Consider the following 26,788-nt stretch of genomic DNA (forward strand, 5'->3'; position numbering starts at 1 on the left):
GTGAGATCACCTAAATATCCTGCTTTAACTGTACGTTTGTGGGTATCAACTGCAAATTGATACTTTGATCGGTGGGTTCTCTACTCATGTTGAGTCTTTGCGAAATATATGAACGTGTCACATTTTCATATCCTATTTTATGCAACACATCTTTTTCTTGAACAATTATTATTTCGATCATTTGTTGCACACGTGCAGAAATTTTTCGAGAAATTACCTCTTATCGTATCATTTCGCGAGTTTAAATGTTTCAAATCCAACCCCCGGTGGCTCAGCGGTAAGTCAATAGTCTTATAACGCTTCCATACTTGTGGTGGGCAGAGTACAGATAGCCCATTGTGGAGCATTTTGCTTTACAACAAACAAATTCAAAAACAAATAAATAATGTATGAGTTTTCAGCATATTAGTTTTTATATTAAGGGTGTACAACAATATTTTCTGTTTCAAATCTGACATGCTGGAAATTTCTTAAGTTCAAGTCCGAGATCTTAAGGATAGGCTCATTTACATGAATCTAGCCGTTTCGAACATTTTTTACTGAAATAATGTTATTGTAATTTCTAATGTAACTACGTATAATCTGTTAAGAAAAATGATTTTCAGACTAACACTGCACTGCATGCCTTAATGGAAGTTTCTTCGAACCCGTAGTTTTTTGCGCAGTTTTAAGAGTTCTTCATTTTTTTTAAATTACATTTCAAGTCAAATTAAAAAAGAAATAATGGTTTCCATCACATAAAACTTTATAATAGAGTAAGTAGGAAACAAAGTTATATTTAAGTGTTTTATACGTTTTCTAGGATTAATAATTTGTTTAAATACACGCAATACACGTTTCCAGCTTTTGTTTCGCCAGAAATATACAGACTTCAAAAATAAAACCTTTCACCTGCTGAAGCAAATTAGATTCTTACAAGTATTACACTTAACGGAATATTAGCTTGTTAAATGTAGCTTTTAGAAACAACAAACATGCATTTAACTCTCACGTCATATAATTTTAAATAATGAAATCTGAGAAAACAAAATGGTGATTATACTAGATAAAAAATACACCTGAAGGTGTGAAAAGAAGGAAAATGTGGTTTAATACTAAATCACCCAAAGGAGCATGAAAATAAAACACTATTTTTATATCACAAAGGCCAGTATCTTACAGCGAAAAGGGCCCGGCATGGCCAGGTGGTCAGGGCACTCGACTCGCAATCTGAGGGTGGCGAGTTCGAATCTCCGTCCCACCAAACATGCTCGCCCTTTCAGACGTGGGGGCGTCATAATGTGACGGTCAATCCCACTATTCGTTGGTAAAAGAGTAGCCGAAGAGTTGGCGGTAGGTGGTGATGACTAGCTGCCTTCCCTCTAGTCTTACACTGCTAAATTAGGGACGGCTAGCGCAGATAGCCCTCGTGTAGCTTTGCGCAAAATTCAAAAAACAAAAAACAAATACAGTGAAAAAGTAGATGAATTGCCATACATAGAATAAAACATCCATTCTTTGTTTCTCAAAGTCAGCTGAGTTGTAATGTTATTTCTGAAAACCTACCAGTGGGGCAACACTGTCCGAATGTAAAAGGTCAGATTTAATTTAGGTTTGTAAAATAACAGTCGACAATCTTGAATTTTTTTATTTATTTATTTATATAAAAACGTTATAGTCAAGAAATATAGCAGTTGGTCTAAGACACCTGAATTGCGGCCAGACAATATATAAATCAAAACTGAGGAAACTCGCCAGAAACATCAGAGGCATTAAAATGGTGTGTTTTCAATAATCCTCATTTGGCTCTTCTTATTACATAACAATTAGTGAGATAAAAGTTAATCCCTGAAGTACCTATCTTGCAGCAGCTGCGTCACAAACGTCAAGACAAAGACAATTCAATTACATGAGGACCGTTTTCATATTACGAGACTTCCTCAGGCTGTCAACCAAAGCTTATTCTCTACCATCAGCGCTATTATTGATTCGTATACTCTTGTGATCCCGTTTTGTCTTGGCAGGTTTCCTGCAAATTCCAATTTAACTGTCTCGGAACTAAACGACGTCTACGAAGCTACCTTGAGAATCTTTCGATTTCAAGAAAAGGCATCACCAATCTTATCTGGGATAAGTAACCTAAATTTAGGTTTAAGCTTCACATTTAGAATAACATGCACTTCTGTACTTGAAGAATGAAATACAGAAAGATGTATACCAACTCTATAAACTTTACCCATATGATTCAATTCTTTGTTTAAATAAAGTGTTTTGTATAGATCTGCTTTTAACATACACACTAGCATTGAAACTAGTCTTAATAGTCTAGAATGTTTTGGTTTATTGTTCTCTTCCTGTAAAGAAGTTAGGGCCTTCCTCTTTTAATGGACTTGGTTTATGTACAATAAGATATATGTGCAAAGAATAAAGTTAAAAAAATATGTGAAAATCTCTATTTAAGGAGAAGCACATTTATTTCAGAGCCAAGTTCTAAGACCAAGCCTCATGCATTTTAATGCAGATTTAAGATATTTTTTTTTAATGGTCTTGGGATTAAACTCTAGCATGCCAGCTTCGTGCTATGTCAGACATAATTGTTGATTTCTCTTTGGAAACCTTCGGAAACAAAAAAAAGACTAAAAATAAAATCGAAAAGGGGCCAAGGAGTTGCTTGTGTGAAGACATTCCACTGTAACATAAATCATTCGTTTTTTTTTACTAACCTAGCCTTTCATTCATGTATTCTTTACTCAAAGTAAATCATCCAATATGAGGAAATAGTCTGAAAATTAGTAGAATTTTCCCAGTAAATTTTATTTAAACCTTGTGCAGTTTTTTGTTTTTGTTTTACTCGTGCAAATAGTGCTACCCACGTCAGTAGTAGTTCCTGCCTATTGTTAGTCATAAAATCTAAATAGTTACCGAGAGACTTTAACATAGCTCTTTTTTTTTCTTCTTTAGAAACCTCGCAATTTTTTGTTGTTCAAGCTATAATAATAAAGAACATAAAAGGAAATGAAATTGTATTTTGATGCGAACAATTTCGGATATTGTTTGAAACATATATATTTAACACTACGAGAAAACAAATTACTAACAGTTTTTCTATATTTGTAAGTATACATTTTCACATAATAATAATTGACAAAAGACGTCAATGCAAATGTGTCGGGTATCAGGCAAATATTTTAAAATAATGTTTGTTTGTTTTTATGCAAGCTTTTTTACATTCATTTAGGCCACAACAAAGCAAAAACAAAAAATAAGTGCCACATAAAAAAAAGTAATAGCATAGCCGTCAGTAAGTTTCAACTGATAGACTAGATAGACGAAAGGAGCTCCCAGTGGCACAGCGGTATGTCTGCAGACTTACAACGCTAGAATCCGGGTTTCGATACCCGAGGTGGGCAGAGCACAGATAGCCCATTGTGTAGCATTGTGCTTAATTACAAACAAACTAGGGGAAAGGAAATTAACGGAACAGCATGTACTGTCATCTTTTGGGCTTCTCGTGTCTAATCGAATTATGGGATTTGACCGTCATTCTTATAGCGCACCCGCGGCTGTAAACTGCGGAACGCGTTTTTGTGGCAACGAGCTGCGAGCCATGAATCCTCGGATTCACAGTCGGAGCTTGTTAACATCAGGGCCACACCCAGTCCGACTTTATTTACAACTTACTTCCTGAAACGTTGGGTAATTAATTGTTGATGTTCAGTAGCGACTTACTTTTTAATCTACACCTAAACTGGGTTATTATTATTAGATGAATTTCAATAATATATCAATCTACACGTACATTGTGTAATTAACAGGTATATTTTAATACAAGATTGATATTGTAAACTTGTGTTACTGGGACATTCTAAAGGAACAACGAACCTTGTATTTTTTGTCGCCAGGTCAGTAAGCTGTTTGCGTCTATCGTTGGATTAAAGCACCTTATCCATCCTTGTCAGCTACAAAGGCGATCACTGGAAGAACTAAACTATGCTGGCTGATTTCCCTGCGGCTTCTGGTATCGCCACTGAACTTTTTAGTTGTTTTCTTGAAAGGCGTCAACTCCACGGAGGTCGCTATTATAAGTATTTTATCAAGTCAAGCTGCTAAATGCATTTACTTTAGATAGCTGAGGGGAGAGTCTTTCGCTAGTAAGTAGGAACGAGATCGTCACTATCCTAAGTGAGTCAACCGTCAACAAAAACTTTTTAATCCCGAGTTTTTAAACTTCACATTAACAATACACAATGGAGAAGCTCTTATTGAAGATGAAACGACAGTTTCTTTGAAATGTCTAAGATAAGGTTTCAGGCTTCCGGTTCTCGAAGGAAACTTTTAAAACTATTGTCATGAGATAAATGTATATGTATCTAATAGTTTAGTTTTTTTCTATTGAAAATAAATGCATACTTTATTTTTTCGTAAATTTAATTTCTTAGAATCATTCCTTAAAAAGCTAATATAAACGGACAACCAAGACCTATTCCCATTTAATATCGTAATATAAAATTAGTTAAGAAGCATCAAGTTCAGCTGAGGAGAAGCAACTAATACTTAAGAGTTTCCACAAATGATATAAAATAGTTTGCAAGATATTCAATATATATTTAATGGTATAGATACACGATACAAATTACAGCACTGCCATTAGTGATTAAATTTTATCAAACCCTTAAGATCTCAAAGAGTAAATAAGAGGCCATGTTATTTTTACATATATGTATAAAGTATTCACGAAAAAAAATACTATTTAAATACTCTGCTTTATAAGCTTTTCAAACTAAGAATGACTAAGTTACCGTTTACAGAAGTATACCGACACTCTTAGATTTTCACTCATAATGTCTAATTACCGCTTGCAGAAGTAGACTGTCACTCTTAGATTTTAACTCAGAATGACTAAGTTACCGTTTACAGAAGTAGACTGTCACTCTTAGATTTTAACTCAGAATGACTAAGTTACCGTTTACAGAAGTAGACTGTCACTCTTAGATTTTAACTCAGAATGACTAAGTTACCATTATCAGAAGTATACCGGCACGCTTAGATTTTTACTCATAATGTCTAATTACCGCTAGCAGAAGTAGACTGTCACTCTTAGATTTTAACTCAGAATGACTATGTTACCGTTTACAGAAGTAGACTGTCACTCTTAGATTTTAACTCAGAATGACTAAGTTACCGTTTACAGAAGTATAATGGAACTCTTAGATTTTTACTCACAATGACTTACTTTGCTTTAAAGATTACTCAAACACATTAAGTAACCCCTAAAATAAAATGTTAAGAATCGTTCTCGTGATAACCCCCCCCCTTTCCCCACTAGTGGCTCAGAAGTAAGTCTACGAACTTACAATGCTAAAAACCGGGTTTCGATATCTATGATGGGTACAGCAAAGAGATCCCACTGTGTAACTTTGTGCTTAACTACAAACAAACAAATTCGCATGATAAGTAACTTCTATGGCCACCTAAATCTCGTTATTAATTAGTAACAATTATTTTTAAATATATATTTAAATATTAATTGCTAACTAGTTTTTATCCCACATTCAGGCTGCTAGTACGTTGCCATTTTCAGAAAGGTATTAACGAAGGAATATTACTGTGTTAGTAATACTGAAGAAGCTAAGAAGAAACGAGAAAAACACATCACTACAACCATTTTCAATAAGGGATTATCAGAAAGCTTCATGAAAAACAAAATATAGAAGGAAAATTCCAAGAATATACACGAAGAAAATTGCAGAAATACAACAATATTGTCCCATTTCAAAGAACCCCCGAAAATATGCAAAGTATAAACAGTATTCAAACCCACAACACAATTTCACTAAACCATCACGGGTATCGAAACCCGGTTTTTAGCGTTGTAAGTCCAGAGACATACCACTGGGGACATATTGGAGAAACAAGAAAACAAATAAAAGTTAGTTAGAATTCAGAATCATAATAGACATACAAGACTGTAATACGGATCCCTCTGTAATAGCTCATCATGCCAGAGAAGAAGACCAAACGATACATTGAAATAGTACAAAAATAATAGGAATGAGCTATAAATGACAAAAAAAAAAAGATTCAAAAATCTACTACACCTGTCTAACAGAAAACGCACTCAGTCAACCTCGCATAAATGTCGGAAAATACATTCAAATAGTTAATTCAAGTTCAAATTGAAAATATCTCAGTCGAATGTATAAAGCATCAGACTTTCTTCAAGAAGACTTAGGATCGAATCAGGGTCACTGCCAACACAGAAGTGGCTCTTCCCAGGATTTCCTTGCAGATTAGCAGCCGAAAAGCAGGATTAAAACTAGTTAGTAATTAGTATATAATCATATAAAAATGTTACAAACGGATAATCAAACTTAAGTAATTGCATAGGCTATTAGGCATGAGAATGATTGATATTCGATAGCCACAATCTTGCTTAAATCAAAGATATGCTCGTAAATACATGACTTTCAATAAAATTTTGTATTACTTTCAAATTTAATTTTTTAAACATAATTCGGTGGCTGAGTTCTGCTTTTGATACTATATGTTTAAATATCTATATTTCAACTATCCTTTAACGAAAGAGCCGATGTGACTTAGTGGTCAGCCTGTCCAGACTATAAACTCAGGATTCATAATTCGCGTACATTACCGCAAAAAACGCGCTCCGTACGTAGTAACCATGGATGTGGCTTAAGAGTGATGGTCAAGTCTAATCATTCAGTCAGATTAAAGTGTCCAACAGTTGGCGGTGGGTGCTGTTCCTTATGTTCCGTCCCTCTGGTTTATCAGCGACGGTCCATGGTTGATTATAAGTGCATGCATTCAAAGGAAAAACAAACCTTATTAAAGTGATTATTTTCGGAAAATGAAACTCATTAGTTTGACAATGACCCATCAGTAAGTAACCACTGCAACATATTTGATAATTTTAACCACCGAACTACTTAAGCTAGCTAGTGCTAGCTCGTTGCGTTATATCAACTGTCTATTGAGTTTAGATTTTTTCACTGACACTAAATATTTACAGATATGTGTTTTTCAAAGTGTTATGAACATACACACGTTTTGTTGGTGTCGTTCATAAAAGTTCTCTATGTGTGTTGCTTTGGAGATCGAGATCAGGTCGATCTTCTGTATACTGTTTATTCAATGTCATTTATACTATTTCTATCAAAATTTCAGCTGACATATTATCTTTAGTTATTTTATAGGAAGAAAGTAAAACTTTGTTACTCTAATCGTGCATTAAAACATATTCCCAATTCTAAGCCTTCTTAGATACAAATTTTGCTGCTGCTGTTGTTACCGTTAGTAACACAATTAGATCAACTACGCTCTATCTACCGCGGGGAATTGTTTCACAGATTTTAGCGCTATAAGTCTGGAAATTACCCCTTGTTCCACCGGAGGACTACACAGAAATATTTTTACATATCATGCTAAAGTAAAATATTTTGGAATATTTGAATTTTCTCGTCATAATCACTAGTTTTCATTGTTTTTTAGATGTTCGTTTTTAAGGAAATAACAAAAGCTAGGTCTGACATAAAGGTTTTGGCTTTCTACTGAATGTTAAACTCAACTCCTACCAGATTCCTTACGAAAAAAGAACCATATGTTAACAGCCAACACGATATATTAAATTTTCAGCCGGTTTTGAAAAACCTCTAAAGTAAACGATTATTTCATTGCTCCAAAAGGTTGGTTCGAGAAATAAGGTAGAAAAGATTTAATATAACAATTTCCTACAGAACATTACAGCTGCTGTTTAAATTAAATCATTTTGCTTTCGCTGTAATATGTAAGTAATGTTAACGATGGGATAAAAAATGAATCGTGGTTACTTCTACTCGCAAGTTCATAAGGCCGGTGTTTGTCACGTGACTCTTAATTTGTAATACCCGTTCAATTATTTATCTTGCTAAACGATCACATCGTATTTTTACACCTTCAATTTGATCAAATTTTAAATTAAAATATTATGCAATATTGTTATGTTTTTTGTGTTATTGTATTTCTGTTTAGTTTTGGTGTTAAGAGTATTGAGATCACTATCTGTTGTCTCAGTATCAAGCCAAGACAGAAGTTCATTAAACAGAGCTCGCATGCTAAATAACTGTCTATATTCACCTCGAAAAGTTGTATTAATGTTCACCCTTTCTTTTTAAACAGCTTCAAACGCAACAATACGTAGTTGTATGTACAAGAAGTAAACCACACTGATTATAAACTAGGCGAAAAACTAGTGATAATAGTAATGTCTTAACCCTAATGTTAGGCCTATATTCTAATATATGTACATAACAAGGCTCATAATATTTGCTTGTCGTTAAGTTCTACGCTATATAATTGACTATACCCGCTGTTTCTATCGACGAGAATCGAGCCCTGGATTTTTGTTTTATAAGCTTTAAAGATTACCGCTGAGCCACTAGGAGACAAAAGTCTCAGGATATTTGCGCATTCTTTCAAACTTTACATATTAACATGGCCAGTTGGTTCGTGCACTCGATTCGTAATCTGATGGTCGCGGGTTCGAATCCCCGTCACACCAAACATGCTCGCCCATTTCAGCCGTGGGGGCGTTATAATGTGACGGTCAATCCCACTATTCGTTGGTAAGAGAGTAGCCCAAAAGTTGGCGGTGGGTGGTGATGACTAGCTGCCTTCCCTCTAGTCTTACACTGCTAAATTAGGGACGGCTAGCGCAGATAGCCCTCGTGTAGCTTTGAGCGAAATTCAAAAACAAACAAACAATCATACAAATTATAATATGTATAATCCAAAATCTCTTGACTAATTATCTTTTATATTATAAAATAATTTGTTTTTCGGTTAACTTTAGAAATGATTAAATATAAAAAGTATGCACTTATATCAATATGCGTTTAAAATCATTGATATATGCAAAATCTATTAATATAACAAAAAAATGTTAAAATTTATAAATATAAGAATTTACTTCGATTTTCAAATAACTAGAAACTCTTTCATCTAATGGTAGGTTTTTCTTCTTCTTTTCAATGTACTAAAGAAAACTGGAATGTAGTTATATTTTGACAATAAGGTTCCATTTAGGGTTATTATTACTGTGTTATATTAAATTAGCGCCTTTACTGATTACCTAATAAGTTCCGTGTTTATATATAACGTACGTTATACAACTGTTCCTTTTTTTAGTTGTTTCTTAAAACACAGTGGACTACTAATTTTCTTTTTCAAAAGTATAATTAATACGTGATTTTTCAATTTGTAAATATTGTTCATTTGTTTTTTGTTGTTTTGTTTTTTTACATTATGCAATATAAGAGTTATTCTTACATACTCAGAAGTCTGGTAAAAATAGTTCAGTAATAATTTTTGTTTCTTTATTGGTAAGCACAAAGCTACACAATGGACTATTTGTGCTGGATCCACCACTGAGATCGACACCCGAATTCCAGCGTCATAAACCCTCAGACTTGTCGCTGAATCATTGGGAGCATTCGCGAATAATGCAGTTTGTTGTAAAGCAAAGGAACTTGAACTACTGTGCCATGCCACATTTTATCTATCATATTTTATAGGGGCGTCTAAATATAGTTTATTTCAGACTGTATTTCATTATATGCAAAGATAACTAGAACGCAAAATAATTTCCAATGTAGCATAATTTTAGCATTGCTAGAAACCTCAAATATTATAAAAAGCTTCTGACCAGTAGTAAGCTTAATATAAGAAAGAAATTAAAAAGCACGTACAAATTAACACATAAACAAATAAGTATTATATAACAAGCTGAATAGCAATACTTAATGTCATAAATCAGCACATCAGAAAAATAAAATGTATAATAAAAAATAATTCGATCATCCGTTGAGTATGCTTGCTGTTAGTAATATTTTCAGTTATAATACTAAATATTACTTAACAACACAAATAAAAATCATTTCTTAATGTTGCACCCCAAATTGACATTGAGATCAGAACACCCATTAGTTTTTCAATCACAATTTTTTTAAATTATCTATGTATCAAACTGCTTGTGGGTCCCTGATTTTGTTGATTACAGGTTTCGTAAGAACATTCCAGTCCAAGTAAAACTGCTAATAATCCCAGTAATTACTGCTAAGATTTTCTCACAAGATTAACTATTCTCGTTTAGTGCTGCCCTCTATATGTGAACTATTTCTTTAAGCATGCCATAAACCTTGTGCTCTCCCCCTTGTTGGAATTACTATATTCCAACATGTCTCCCATTCAAATCATCATGCGTTATCTCTTAACCAATAGTAGCATGACCTGCTCACGTGATGCATATAACTCCCTCTATATTCCTCTACGAAAATCGTAGCAGTAGTTACAAGGGATTATTAGCAGTTTTACTTGGACTTAAATGTTATTACGGAAATTTTTGTCAGATGATGACAAAACTTTGTCGAAACGTTGTACATTTGCTGTTATGTTAAACTTATATTCTAGTTTTTCTTCATTACCCATTCAAGCCGTCTCCAAGCATTATTAGTCACAAAGTGGGTTCTTCGTCATCGAATTTGAATTCATGCATACTGTGTCCCATAAATACGTTTGCATCTTTTAGGATTTTTACGCTAGGCTATATGAAGGGTTCTCTGCGTATACCCATTGAGGGCAGCTAAGCAACAACATCTCGTTACTACATTTGGATTATTCTTGCCTTATCGAATACTGGAATTTAACCTTCATGATCCAACAATACTGAGAAAAGGTACACGAACTATTGGATCCACGCATGCGAACAAGTAGGCCACGCTATGAACAGTAAATGAAAAATTAATAATAAGAACACATAAACAAATAAGTATTATATAACAAGCTGAATAGCAATACTTAATGTCATAAATCAGCACACCAGAAAAATAAAATGTATAATAAAAAATAATTCGATCATCCGTTGAGTATGTATGCTGTTAGTAATATTTTAAGTTATAATACTAAATATTACTAATATCTAAATTAGTTCGTCGAAACTGTAATTTTGGACAATGTAGAAATATAAAAAATAGGAAAAAGATGTCTAATTTCCTAATTATGTCTTCAGGAAAGGAAGGGGAGGTTACTCGTGAATCTTCCTTACTCTTCATGTATTCCTTTAAAAAAGGCATATATTAAGGTATTTTGCCGTAAACCATTAATTCTGACAACTTGTAAGTAGCTATTACCAGAATTAGTGAACCATCGTATCTAGTTAGAGATTAATTGGGACTTGACATCTTTTCCGTATTTTTAACGAACATAATAAAAAAATTCAATTTATATTTTATTAAATTTTCTTACATAGGATCTGGAAACCTCTGGACCGGAATAAAATTTCGATACTTTATAGAGAAAGAGGTTCAGCGCATCAGCAGGTGTTTATATACTGTTTAGAAGCCATCAGAAGACACAATGTCAATAAAAGTTAAATTAAATCACATTTAAACGGTATTTTATATATATTTCATTACTGTAACATACTGCTTATATTCCAAAAATATGTCACTATGTTCTATTGCAAATGTATATGTTCATAAGTCGATAGAACATTTTTTCACAGTGAAAAAATGGTTGATATAATAATATGCGACACGTTGTTTTCCTTCCTTTATATAACTTACACGCATTTTGGAAATATAATACCTTTTGCTTGTGCACCCAGTATACTGAAGGTCAAATGCAGCAATTACACAAGTTTCTTGTTTATAATAAAAGGTACTTTCTCATTTTAAGGAAATCAAGAATTAGCTAACAGATAAAAGAAATCTCGTTATCCACCTATTTCACTTCTTACTTGGATTATTGTTTTGAAATTATTAAGTTCTATCAATGAACAAACAGTGTCTAATTCTAGCAACCTCATTTTTAAGCTTGTTTTTTGCTAAACTCATAGCGATACAGTGAACTATATACACTGGGTCCAACATGGTTTTCGAACCACGAATTTTAGCGTGGCAACTTTCTAGCTTACTACTGGAGAACCTCATTTGTACAAATAAATTATCTTATCAACAAGCAAAAGTACCCGTCCCCAGTGACGGTAAATGATTAATTTAATCTACTATTCTAAAGTATTTCATGAGCTTTAAGAATGTTAATTGTGTTCTATTCTTGGTTTCACTCAGAGCCAAAGCTCTGAGCTACTTATACCGCCCACCACGAAAAGTAATTGTTGAACATTTCATTCATGCTAAGAACCGCTCAACAATAACATACGGTAAATCTACATGTTTATTCTTTAAGTTACATCACATTTTGAAATGTGAATGATAGTGTGATTAATTCCTAACAACTTAGTGTAGAATGTCCTGCTTACGAAATAAAATTTGGCATCAACATTACTCGTGCCTGTTCTCCTGCCTTTCCAAAAGTGAATGTTGAGCTTTACCTGCGTGCGCAGCGTTTCAAAAGCAGCGCGGGAAGCGACCACCATAAACGGAAGACAGACGAACGCTCGGACAGACACCACGCTTCGCAATATAAGATATATAAGATTTCATTTCCCAAAATACGTTTATTTCTTTGCAAAAGCATATGAATATCTAAAGACACACTATGAGAAAATAATAACAAATTATTGAGCATTTAAAATACAATTGTCAAAAGATATACACATAAAAATCCTATGGGATTCTATAGTAACAGATACGCTGATAACTTTTCTTGGGTTAGTTATTATCGTATATATCATTGATGTAATCATTTTGGAGGTATTAATTTAATCGTATGTTAATTAAGATCATGTTCACTTATATCTGGGCCCAGCATGGCCAGGTGGTTAGGGCGTTCGAGTAATGTCGCGCGTTCGAATCCACGTCACACCAAATATGCTCGCCCTTTCAGCCGTGGGGGCGTTATAACGTGACGGTCAATCCCTCTATTCGTTGGTAAAAGAGTAGCCCAAGAGTTCGCGATGGGTGGTGATGACTAGCTGCCTTCCCTCTAGTCTTACATTGCTAAATTAGGGACGGCTAGCGCAGATAGCCTTCGTGTAGCTTTGCGCAAAATTTAAAACAAACAAACAAACAGTTATAGCTCTCTCGAACAAATTGTGAACACATTGCACACAGTAAGAAACATGATGCCGATTGACAAATATGATGTAATACATTTAGTCTTTAAACTTTTTTCTGAAAATGTTTGTTCTGTTTTGTTGTCTCATACTTCACATAAAAACTGATAATTTGTAAACGGAAATTATTGTAGTTCTTGAAAAAAATTAACATAATTATAGAATATCTTCTGAGTCGTAAAAAGACCATATTAATATGTTGATTTTTTTATTATGCATACTAGATTCGAGAAAGTATGTCACGTTATTAAACCTAATTTGTCAACATCATTATGCCATTATCGGCTGAACATTATTCTTGTCAGTAAACACTTTATTGCCATATTATGTAGCTACTATCTGTAGCTCAAAAGATAAATTTATCAGTAAGTTATTTTTAAAATCTTCTTGACTAAGTTGCATTTCAAGCTGAAATGTGTAATGTGATTATTCGGAAAAGTAGTTCTTACTTAAGTTCTGTCAGTATTTTAAAATTTACTTCCGCATGCTAACATCATTAACCTGTTCTAGATATCTAAGAATAACTGCATATTTGATCACTACCCATACGTTCGGACAAACGTTACGTAACGATTAACGTGTTGAAGGTATGGACGATCCAAGGTTCGAGACACTATATACCGCTGCTGTAAAAAAAGGTTCCACGTTCAGATGTAATGATGTTATAATGCTAGCAGTCCCGCTGCTCAGCAGTTTTAAATCCATTGTGGTTATGCCTGAAATTAGGAGTATTTGATCTGACCATTTATCACACATTTCTGTATGGTTCGATTCAAGTTTAAAATACTTATAAATGTGTTTTTCAGCTCACACTCTGATCGCACCAGGTATTCTATATTCCTTAATTTTATATATCTTAGTATCTCAGATAGAAGAAAAAATAACACAGACAGTCTCACTGAAATTGTTATGTCTTTAAAATTAACTATTATACTGTAGTCATGTGCTTCAAAATTTTTGTAACGTATATGTAAGAATAACAAATATTTATTTCATACTGTGAACAAAACGATGCACGAATAAAACAATCCAAACAACTGAGTTACAAGAAATTTATGCCGTAGTTTGAAGACGCCAGTTTATCTCCATTTTATTAAGCAGATGAAATTACATTTAATCAACTATCATATAAAAATGATTAAAACAACAGTTATGTGATTCTAATGAAGTTAGGATCATTAATCGAAACCTTCTTGAACTCATTAATACCAAAAGTTAGATGTTTGTACAGATTAAGAAATTTCAATGAATATTTACTAGGCTCATATCTCAGACTTCTAGACTTATTTCCAGATATGAAATTGCTTCGATTAACAGACGTTCAATAATCTAGCTAATAAGGTCATGAAAAACCGATTTTAAAACGAGTGATATTAAAATCAGTCAATGTCGTTTACAAACACAATAAACTATACCAGAGCTGATACTTAACTCAACAGATGGCGCTTCGAAATAGAGTGCAAAACATTAGTTTTGACGCCAGTTGAACAGTGCATGATTTCATCGGATAAACTCAAGAGCGCAAACGAACCACAGCCAGCTATGTTTCTACTACTTGGTGTATAAGGTCACTCACTATGTTGCTTGCTAGTCCATTGCTTGAGGAAGTGGACCGAATAATTGTATAAGATTGTATCTTTCAGTCTGTGTTGGACTAACGATAAGCTACCCTCAAGTGGTTCATTTGTTTCAGGTAAATTTTCACTCATCTTTTGTTTTGGCTTAAACAATAGATTTAATTTTTTTCCTTCGCAGAGGCTAGGAGTACAATATTAGAATTTTGAATGTTCTAAAATATCTTCAAAAGTAATACATAACTATTGAACACATTTTACACTAATTAAAAAGAAGATAAAATGTCATGAAAGAATCGAACAAAAAAGTAATACTTCGTAAACATATAAACGTATATTCTATTACTGTAACAGTTGTTCTTCGACATAGATAGGTATTTACTTTATAATATAATATATTAGCGCAAGAAAAATAAAAAAATAATAATTTCTAATATCTGAAAACATGTTCTCCAATTACTGATTACAGTTAGAGAATAACCTGTTCAATGACAATGAAAATGACACAAAATAGTATATGGACATAAGTATAATAAGTATCATAATAATATTATACCAATGTAAAAATATATTCTTTTTATTTTAGTGGTTATGTATCACTATTGCGTGAAGTTTTCTAAAAGCACTTTTATTTTATGCTTTAGAAAACTGAAGCAAGGACCCCAAAGATGTAAACGCATTAGTTGTTTTGCATAGATATGTAGAATCGGCCTGGGTGGGCTAGTGATTAGAGTGTCCTATGACTCGTCGTTTGCTACCTTTTGCAGCTAAAAAAAACGTGCTCTGTACTTCAGGGCCTTACCCTCTCTGTAAGGGTAACGATAATATCCCACAATTCAGTCAGATAAGAGCAGTCCAAGAGTGGGTGTTTGATGTCTTTCACTTGCATTCCTTCTTATCTCAGTTCACAACTATAGACGGCCACGCACATATATTCCTTGTGTAGCTTTTCACGAAAGTCTGAAAGAAAAAAGTATATTTATTTATATATATGTATATATATGTGTGTGTGTGTGTGTATAAAGAGAGATAATGTTTACCTTATTTTTAAAACATGGTTTTTATGTGGCATATGTTTTGTAAGGAAAGTAAACGTTTCCGTAATTCCATTTTTCATTACCACAAATATCCTGATGAAAGGCCCGTATTACAAAAAATTACAAAAACAACTTTAGAGAAAACGATTAATTCGTTTTCAGTTGAAACATATATAGAATTTTAGGACAGTGCACAAAATACTGGAATATTCTATTAATTAACTGATACTAAATAATCTTAGCGTGATCTTGACAGTCTATTTGTTTTTTTGAAGAACAGCGATAAACCTATATATATATATTTAGTGAACCATTGTCCGAATATGAGACATTATATAAAACAAAGTCATAGCTCTTTGATCACAATATAAAAATAACGCTATAATGTTGTTGAACACTAAAGATTTCAAATAGAATAAAAAAAACATGTTACTTTTTGTGATAAACTGTTCTTAAACCATTGAAACTGTTCACACACGTAAAGCATCTCTACTTTCAGAACAAAACCGCATGAAAGAGAAGACATTCGTTCCCTGATTGGCCACATTCTATTTCTTGATATATCATCAAGTGTTTAGGCCATTGTGAATGACATCAATGGAACGATTTCACAGCTCCTCTGCAATTTTCACCTCTTGCATAACAACTTAAAATTCAAACTACTTAACAAAGAATAAAAAAGAAGATAAATATTCAGAAAATCTAAAACGTTGTTGCTACTTATTGTAATAGAGGTAAAATTTACTTGTCTTCGTTACTTTTGGAAATAGTGCACTAAAAACAGAAAGAAGACACTCCTTACATCGGCAGACTTGCATAGCTTGCACGGTTTCATCACATAAATGGATAAGAACAAAATACAATATAAGAATCTAGGCAGAAAGTTCACTGAACGTGAACACGATATATTACTAACTTTCTTGGTTAGATAAAAGGAAATGATATTTATAGAACAATGTAAAATATCGTTTAGTTATTTGTTGAAACACCTCAGCGTACGTAGTACTTAGCTTTAAATGTTGAAATGCAATATCTATATCAGAAAAATATGAATGCTAACCAATTTGAGTGGTAATGTTTCAGTTTATATATATATTTCAAAAAATGTAAATAAATAAGGCATGATAGGTAGTAAGCTGTTTCAGACGTGCTTATTTCACTCAGAAAACCTCGTAACAAAACTGTTTTCAATGGATTTCAGTGTTTATTGCGAGTTTACGGTTCCTTTACAGAGAAAAGTAGTCTAGCACTGGTTCAGATTTCCAATGGCTTTGAGAAAACTTACCAAACGTGGTGTATAACCATGAGAAATAGATGGTGTATTACAAGGTTCTTATCTTGTGCTAGTAGTACATCATTATTAGAAACCTGGGAACGAGAATGTCAGGTGAGACCAAGCAGTTACAAACGACTATTACCTAATTGTTTTTTTTTGTGTGTTTTTTTAAATAAACATAAAAGCACTTTATGTTGCCATCGCTAGATAGCAATGGATGTGGTAAAATAATTTGAAGGTTTATCAGATACAGAGCAAACCACTCTAGTTAAAGCTATAACTAAACCATCGTATTTTGTTGCAAGTTTATTGCAGAAGGCACTCGTTCAACGCTAGTGCACTATCGCTTGTTTGCTTTATGTATTACACAGGACATCTTGGAAATACATATTCAAATAAAACAGTGAAAAGTAAACGCCATTAAAACATTATTAATCTAAATAAATATGAAGGTCGAACAAGGTATAGTGGTTAGTGTGTCCAGATGGTGAATCTAAGATTCATGGTTCGCACCCTTTACCAAAAACACTTTCCATACTTCAGGGTCGTGGATATGCTGTAAGAGTGAAAGTCAAATGTCACTATATGATCTCAGAGCAATATCCTACTGTTGACCTGCTGTCAGTCAAATCTCACTGTATGATCTTAGAGAAATATGCTACTGTTGACCAGTTATCTTCACTCTAGCTTGTCCGCTCAAAATTAGGCACAACGATGCGCAGACGGTCTTGTTGTAGCTTTACCCTAAAACAAACAAAATAAGTATTAATTCAAAAATAACGAAATAACATTCACAGCTAAACAAGTCCTTCGTTTAGCACAACTTGGTCCTCTGTAGGTGAACGTTTGGTGATTTTTGTTGTTTCAATAATATTCTAGTTTCACTTTTAAAACAATATTGGGAAGACTTAAGGATATTTTTAGTTTTTATTGAAGTATGATATATGCTTGTTTGTAATTATGCATAAAGCTACACAATGGGCTATCTGTGCTCTGTCCACCACGGGTATCGAAACCCGGTTTCTAGCGTCGTAAGTCCGCAGACATACCGCTGTGCCATTGGGGGGCTTGAAATACGCAAAAACAAACATTTCACTAAACGTTGCACGATCTTTGCTTTCAATAAAGTAAACAAATTGCTTGCTAACCATCAAAGGAATCTACCGGCTTGAAAAGCATAAAACTATTTAATATTTTTTTTCATTTGCTATTATACTTTGATACACGGGATCAATAGTCGCGTTTGATACAGGGAACTTAAATAAAAATGTAACATGAAGTAAGTAAACTTTGTGAAAGTTTGGAAACTTTTTACCTTCAAGCGAAACACATTAACAAAAAAAGTTGTTTTTTGTTCTGTGTTTATTGCAGAAATTAGTAAGACAGATGAAACTGACCAAAATGAAAATCAAGATTACACGCGGATACCTAAATCATAAACAGGATTAAATTATTTTTAAAAAAAGAACATAAAAAGGCTGACATGAGGTGATCCAAATGAAACGAGATATGTAGCCTTTGTTCATTATTATTATTTTCTCAATTCCAATGAAAAGGTGGATTCGTGTGCTATGAAGGGACTATTCTGGTTCATTGCTGCTATCTTGTGTAATTATAATAATAATTCTATATTGGGGTAATCGTAGTTGATTTATGTCCACGAGCAGAGTTAATATCAATATCTATATTAAGGTATGAGTGGCAAATAAAATCATGTTTAAAACATACTAGATTAAATCGAAAGTGAAAAATAATTAAAATGTAAGTTGAGTGAACAAAAAGATAATTAAATCATGGATATTAATGACATGGCATACTAAAAGTTAATAGTACTTTAAAATAATGATTGGCTTTGCTAATGTAGTGGTGTACGTCACAGGTGCGGGTCGAGGCACCACCAGCGGCATATTTAACATCTACATATTTAGATCATGGTGAATTATAGACCACCGTTTGGCAGCACAATGTCAACAGGATAGCCTTATGTCTAGAGAAATGTCACAATAGTTTTGAGAGACCGATATTCATATAACGAGATTGCTAAATGATTCAGAGCCAAATAACACAGTATTCTAAAGATTTAACTCTTCTTCATTATCCCTAATGGAAAAGAAACCACACACAACAAAACCTTAGGAGAATAACAACTCAAAAAACGCACCCAAACCAACCCGGAGCAATGTTACCTACCGTCTGCAAAGTGAAAGCTATGAATACGAAAGATAATTCAACGACCCAAAAGATCATTGTAATGAGGCTGGACATATCATCTGAGTATAATAACAACATAATATAACATAGATTTGATGTTACAAACCCTTATATGTATCCAATCGCATCTCGAAATCTATAACTGTGATCATCTTCATCGGGATTCGATCCATGTTTTGGACCAGGGATGGTCAGGTTCAGCGTAGACCTCTTCGTCCCTATCTGGAATTGTTATTTTGTTTGCATTGTAACTAAATCCTAGGTAATAACCTTTGTTACATTGTTGTTGCATTACTCACAGTATGTTAAATTTTGTCCATCATCCGCAGTTTTAATTAATATACCCATTTCGTGCCACGTCCAATTCATGTGATAATATTAACTCGTATATTTTCACTAGCTTCACTTATGTATGATCGTACTATTAGTCAGTGTTCACAATACAGTTCCACTTAACAGTCATACATACACACACCCACACACACACATAAACCCTTTAACACAGAGTTACGTTTGTGTCTAGGATTCAGTTGGTTTATCACTGTTTGGCCTGTAAGTTTCTTAGTTATGATGTTTAGAAGGAAGAGGTACTTAGGGCTTGGTTCATCGTGAATTATGTAACTCTCTAGTTTGCTCGTCAGCTCATTTTTATCAATATTATTCTATAATATTGAAGCGAGTTATTCAGGAGTTTGTCTGATAGTGTTGGCATGTTTGAATAGTTCTGTAGAAACACTGAGTTTGTTGATAATGGGACTCTAAATGCTTTCGTTAACATATAATCTTCTATTTACTGTAGTTTGTTTATATATGTTTCTGATACACTTATCCATGTTATACAGGCATATCTTACGACTGGTCTTATCTATGTTCTGTAAATTTTCTGTTTTCTGGTGAAGCTCCTTGTTTGTTGCCATTCGCGCTCCTAAGGTAACTCGCTCTTTTCCAAATTCTGGTTTTATGCTATTAAATGTGTGGTATCCAGTTTAATTTTGATTCAAATGTAATCCCTAAGAATTTTGCTGATGTTGCTACCTGTAAGAGAGTCCCGTCTAGATATAACTGGGGTATTAATTTGCTTGTTTTGTACGATTTTGTAAATAATATGACTTGTGTTTTGTGAGCATTAATTTGAATTCTCCATTTACCGCAGTACAGTTCTATTTCGTTTAGTAATGATTGTATATTGATGTTGCTGTTGTTGGGTTTGGGGCACCCTTTCAGATTCCAACATCATCTGTGAACTGTGAACAAAAGTGTGGTTTGGGTAGTTGAGAGGCATGTCGCTGACATACATAATAAACAGTGCAAGGCAAAGTACTCCTCCGTGAAGGATACCCGCTTCCGGAGTGCATCACTCGGAGTAGGTGCCCTCAACATTCATCCTCATGCTCCTATCGTCCAGGAAGTTAGAAACCCAACGAATAATATCTATGGGGAGTCCCAGTTTGGACAGTTTGTATCTGATTCCGTTGTGTCATACTTTATTGAATGTTTTTTCAACATCTAGGAAGCATGCGACTGTACATTTTTTTTTTATTAAAGCCGTGTATTATTTCTTCCGCTAATCTTATGAGATGATCTGTTGTTCGTCTTTCATTTCGGAAGCCATTTTGTATTTCCGGAAGTATTGATCTAGTTTCAAGGTAAATTATGAGTCTATTATATATAATTATTTCAAGTAGTTTTCCTAGATTGCTTGCTAGACTTATGGGTCTGTAGTTTTCTGGGTTATTCGCCAGTTTTTCTTCCTCCTGGAACATAAGAACATCGGCCTGTTTCCAAGCGGAAGGTGTGTATCCTGTTTTTAGAGATAAGTTGTATAAAGATGTGAAATGTTATAATAATCTCAGAGGGACTTTCTTTATTAATAAGTTTGAATTTTGTTTTGTCCTGTTGCTTTCTTTTTCAAAAGTTTTATGTTGTGTGTATTCATGTTCCGCTTCTGTTGTTGTGTTATTGCGTTGATTGTCCTTAGTGAAGTGTGGTGTATATACTACGATTAGTTGTGATATAATTATTTGCTGTGTACATGAAGACGTTGTTCATGTTTGCATTGTCTGGTGTATTGAAAGTTTTTTGGAGTCGTTCTTAAAAGGCGTGTGCTTTCTGTTTATTCGTGTATGCTAGTTTGTTATTATGTTTAAGTATAGGGTAGGTGGTGATACTTGTTTTCTTTGACTTTGTACTTTTTTTTATATAGGACCATAAATCTTTGATATCTGTTATTGACTTTATTTGTGTACAGAAGGTGTCCCATTTTTGTGATTTTAGTAGCTTAATGTCGTTTCTAATTTTGTTTCTGAGCGTATTTATTTACGTTTTTGTTTGTGACTCACTGGTTGTCAAATATTCTCTTCTTAATATTCTTCGTTCCTTTATTTTGTTGATTAAGTCAGTGTTTGGTTGCCAGTTGGTTTGGGTATTGTTTATTGATACTTTTAGTATACATCTGTCTGATGTTTTTATGAGGGTCTTAGAGATTACTGAACAGTACCTGTCTATATCCAGGCTGCTAGTGGCTGTTGTGATGGGTTCATGTTTTTCCAATTTTCTTTTATGTAGTTAAATTTTATGTGTGTTTTCTTTGATTTTGGTGTGGTGAGAGATCGAATACACTCCATATCGGTAAATGGTTGCTGTCTGAATCTTCTCCTATGTTGAATGCTGGAAAGTTGTTTATTGATGTTGGTGAACACATACACAGGTCTAGTATATCACTGGAGTGATATGTGTCACTGGTATGTGTTGGTGTTGTATCATTTAGTAGGTATCTGAATCTTCCAGAAATGATAGTAGATGCATTCCATTAGCATTTGTGGTTATGCAACCGAAAATTGTACTTGTATGAAGTCGCCTATAATAATATATTTGTTGTTGTTGTGGGAGATAATGTTGTTTAGTGTCTGGTTTGTTTTTTGACTGTTTGGTTATTGCTTAGAAGTGTATCTATTGTAACATTTTCATTTTTTGACGGTAAATGTATTGTGTTTATAAATAATTGTTTGTATAGGAGTAGTATGCCCCGTTTTGAGGATTCCTTGTTTGGTCTGTCTATTATTTCTACTTGTTATCCTGACATGGTAGTTGTAGAGCATTGTTTCGGTGATAAATATCATATCTGCTGATGTGTTTGTGGCAACGCGTTCGATCTCATGCCGATTGAAAACAAGGCCGTCTTGGATATTTATATACAGTAAGTAACTGTTTTGGTGGCAAAGACGACTTCAAACGCTAGAATCACAGCAAACCTATTCGACCATGTACCTGTCAATTTTCCACTTTCACCCTCCATCCCAGATACAGCTTTATCTGTCAATTCTCCACTATCACCCCATCCCAGATACAGCTTTATCTGTCAATTCTCCACTTTCACCCCATCCCAGATACAGCTTTATCTGTCAATTCTCCACCATTACCCTCCATCCCAAATACAGCTTTACCTGTCAATTCTCCACTTTCACCCCCATCCCAGATACAGCTTCATCTGTCAATTCTCCACCATCACCCCCATCCCAGATACACCTTTATCTGTCAGTTCTCCACCATCACCCTCCATCCCAGATATAGTTCCAATGGACCTTTGTGTCTTTAGTCTTCTTAAACATTGTCTTGGAGCCGATGTTCATCTTCAGTGGGGTATATGGAAAGTTTTATTTATTTATATTAGTAATATTAGTATTAGTGTTAGTGTATAGGCGCTGGTATAAAATTCACACTATAGCGAGTATTATGAAATCACGACATAGAACACTTGTATTAACCGCATAATAGACGCTACAGAGCAAACACATAATTCAAGTTATAATTTACAATATCTAATTAAGTCACATGAATAAAGCAGTTTAGTAAAAAATGTTTTTAATAAACTTCAACATTTTATTTAGGAGAAATTAAATTGAAGGTTTGTATTTTGATTAAGGAGTTCTAGCGAAGGAACGAACTTACAATATTACACGTAGGTTGTTACTTACTAGGTGTTAAATATGTGGTTTGCCTTAAATATGATATTAGATACATATTTCTTCCAACTGCCTTTGGAGCAGTTCAAAATAAGCCATCTTCCTATCTTCATCTTTTGCCACTACCATTATTGATAAATATAGAATAAAACGTTAATAATTTCTTCAGAAGATGAACCATTGAAACACTCTAAACAAAAGATTAAAGGTTATACGTATTGACATCCTTATACTAACTTCGCTTTTGCTGTTTTAGTTCCTAACATTAACATGAGAAAGAATATGACGTTAAATTAGTTTTAATTAGTATTCCAAACGTGGCAAACAATTAAATAAAACCCTAACGCTAATCTTCATTAACTGTTTAATTTAACATTTCAAGCACGTTCTACGTATTTTCAAAAGGGTAAGGAATATTATTAAAACTTTAGAAATGTTTCTAGGCTAATGAAGAACTCATAAATTTGCCTACGAACTTTCAAAAATAGCTATAGGGTTCAACCTAAAATAACTCGAGTATGTAAGCTCTCCTCAGGTATATTACCTGTGTATATATATATAACTCTTTATGTTTTTCCTATTCTGTAAATGTGATATATTTATTTCTCCTTCCAATGAAAGTTCCGAAATTTGTTACATATATGCGAAAAGAATTTTGAAACGATATTCAAACAGAAAATATTATCCTTCCGTGAGGGCCCCCCCCCAGTGGTACAGCGGTATGTCTGCAGACTTACAACGCTAGAATCTGGGTTTCGATACCCGTGGTGGGCAGAGCACAGATAGCCCATTGTGTAGCTTTGTGCTTAATTAAAAACAAACAAACACTTTATGGGTCACTTGCACCACGGATATGAGAAACCTTTCTTTATTCATTCAGTATAATGTTGCTTTAGACTTTACTCCCCCCCCCGGAGAAATTTTTATATATGCTGAGATGCTGTTTGTTTGTTATGAATTTCGCGCAAAGCCACACCAGGGCTATCTGCGCTAGCCGTCCCTAATTTAGCAGTGTTAAGACTCGAGGGAAGGCAGGTAGTCATCACTACCCACCGCCAACTCTTGGGCTACTGTTTTACAAACGAATAGTAGGATTGACGTCATATTATAACGCCTCCACGGCTGAAAGGACGAGCATGTTTGGTGTGACTGGGACTCGAACCTGCGACCCGCAGATTGCAAGTCGAGTGCCCTAACCAACTGGCCATGCTGGGCCCCGAGATGCTGTATTTGGATATTCGCACAAGAACTATCTGTGCTAACTGTCCCAATTTTTATCAGATAGAGTAGAGAGGAGGCAGCTAGTCAACAGCACCCACCACCACTTGGGCCTGTCTAATTGAATAATGGAATTAAGCTGTCACTCCTATAACGCACCCACGGCCCTAAAGTACGGAGCACGATTTTATATTTATTTTTTGCTTCTAAAGGGGCACGTCCCAGGGAACCTCAGTCCGATACGCAAACCATTGGGCCAAGTTTGGCTCTTTTACTTTCAGAGCAAAAAAGTTAGTTTGGGTTTCTTTCACCAGTCTTCCTGTTTTCTGTTAAGTATCGTAATTTTTTTTTATGGTTTTACATATGCACTCTATTGTTAACCTCGTACTTCTAATTTTCCTTCATTCTTAAATATTAATTTTAATTACTGTACTTTGTGGTGTGACGTTTTTCTTATAGGAAGCAACAGTACTCACCGCCAGTTATTGGGCTACGCTAATCTTACAACACATCCACAGATCCAAAGTGCGGAGAGCGATTTTGCGGCAACATGATGCAAACCATAGACTCTAGGATTCACAGTCCGATACGATAACCACTGGGATTCGCCCAGCCAAAAGATGTTATAAACAACAGAGAAAGGATAGTCAGTCAGACCATTTCTGAACAGACGCCTGGACAAGGTCAGACTGGAGACGGAAATTTAGCACACGTGTATTTGCTAATATCTGATTGGAGTTAGGCCTATTTTATCTCTGCTAAAATAACCGTGATTTGATGAAAACAGGCACAAGCGTATCAAAAGGTCGTCCTTAAATTGCCCTGGTACAGAAAGATTATTCCAAATGCTAAATTGTGCTAGTCAACTACTGTCTGTATTTTTTAGGATATATATATATGTGTGTATATATATAAAGAAAAGTTTTGAATTATTATTACTTAAATCATGATACACTAAATAACTATAATTACTACTTACTCAAAATGCCACTTAGATAATAGTCGAATTATTAGAGAGTTCTCGAACAAGTAATGCTCCGAGTAAGATTGACAACATTACAATCTCAGGATAAAATGTCACTGACAGAGCTCGTGAGCCACGTGAACTCTACACAGTGTTGAAACGAAGACCCAGAAGAAAGAGACGGCGGTAAACAAATTATACTTCCTCAGCGTGCCCCCCCCCCCCTAAGTGTTAACCCTCCCGAGCTGAGCGTTGGTCACGTGTCTCCCTCAATGATAGTTATAACTCAACAACAGGATATAGCACAACTAAAAATACCATAGCAAAAAACAAACAAACTTGTATAGACAACTACAATGATTTCACCTCCAAAATGATTTATAAATATTTTACCTTCTTACAGCATTTGTTAATTTTTAACTTGTTTGTGTCTACGTTTAGTAGAAATAGGCCATTCCTTTTTTGTCGGTAACTCATAATTCTGCTGACAACAGTATTCTAATATTTCAATTTTTAAACACGTACAAAGTGACTGGCGAAAATACAGAAACTTAGTTTCAGCTAACTGTGTGTACATATCGGAAAGGTCTTTTCATAAAATATCAATTCCATATCTTTAAATTTGAAAGTATTGGTGAAGTTATCTTGCAATAGTTGGAATAGTAAGTGATTAATACAATGGAATCCAGATTATTGTTGTAAACTTCATACACGTGCATCAGCGAAGAAAAATGTTTGTTGTCTGTGTTCAACTACAAGTACCAAACAAAAATCAGTTTTGGGCCCGGCATGGCCAGGTGGTTAGGACGCTCGACTCGCAATCTGAGGGTCGCGGGTTCGAATCCCCGTCCCACCAAACACGCTCGCCCTTTCAGCCGTGGGGGCGTTATAAGGTACGGTGAATCCCACTGTTCGTTAGTAAAAGAGTAGCCCAAGAGTTGGCGGTGGGTGGTAATGATATAGCTGCCTTCCCTCTAGGCTTGCACTGCTAAATTAGGGACGGCTAGCGCAGATAGCCCTCGTGTAGCTTTGCGCGAAATTCAAAAACAAACAAACAAAAAATCAGTTTTTGACAGCGAAAGCAAAGTCACGTAGAGTAATAAGGTATGGTATCCACTAAGGCAACATTTCCCAAAGTATGAGGCGCCCCCCTCCAGGAGAGCGTGCACGACTTGGGTCAGTAGTGCAATAATGGGAAACTAGGTGTTTTAATAATTTTTTTATTAATAGAAATAGTAAGTAAAACCACAACCCATATAGCACTCTTTCACTAATTAAAAAAAAAGAGGTGGCGCAAGAAACCCTATTTATTAAAGAGGGGGCGTGGATGACAAAAGTTTGGGAAACGCTGCAATAAAGTATAATAATTGCACGAGGCGATACTGAATGTCAGCATTACTGTTTACCGACATAACAAACCAATCACATATAATTCGATGACGAGGAACCCACTTTGAGACTAATAATGGCTGGAGACGGCTTGAATGGGTAATGAAGA

The 26,788-nt window shown here is 34.4% G+C and overlaps 1 protein-coding gene across 1 annotated transcript in view; it reads left to right on the top strand.

Annotated features, from left to right (window-relative positions):
• The first annotated feature begins 14,580 nt into the window (after window positions 1–14,580).
• LOC106457849 (cell adhesion molecule 1-like) overlaps window positions 14,581–26,788 on the top strand; it is a 63,935-nt gene continuing 51,727 nt past the window's right edge. The window contains exon 1 of the mRNA XM_022384106.1: window positions 14,581–14,741. The gene's annotated coding sequence lies outside the window, so the exon portion shown is untranslated. The remainder of the gene's footprint in view (window positions 14,742–26,788) is intronic.

Source organism: Limulus polyphemus, unplaced genomic scaffold (genome assembly GCF_000517525.1).
Source record: "Limulus polyphemus unplaced genomic scaffold, Limulus_polyphemus-2.1.2 Scaffold19, whole genome shotgun sequence".
In the NCBI taxonomy this organism is placed as follows: domain Eukaryota; kingdom Metazoa; phylum Arthropoda; class Merostomata; order Xiphosura; family Limulidae; genus Limulus; species Limulus polyphemus.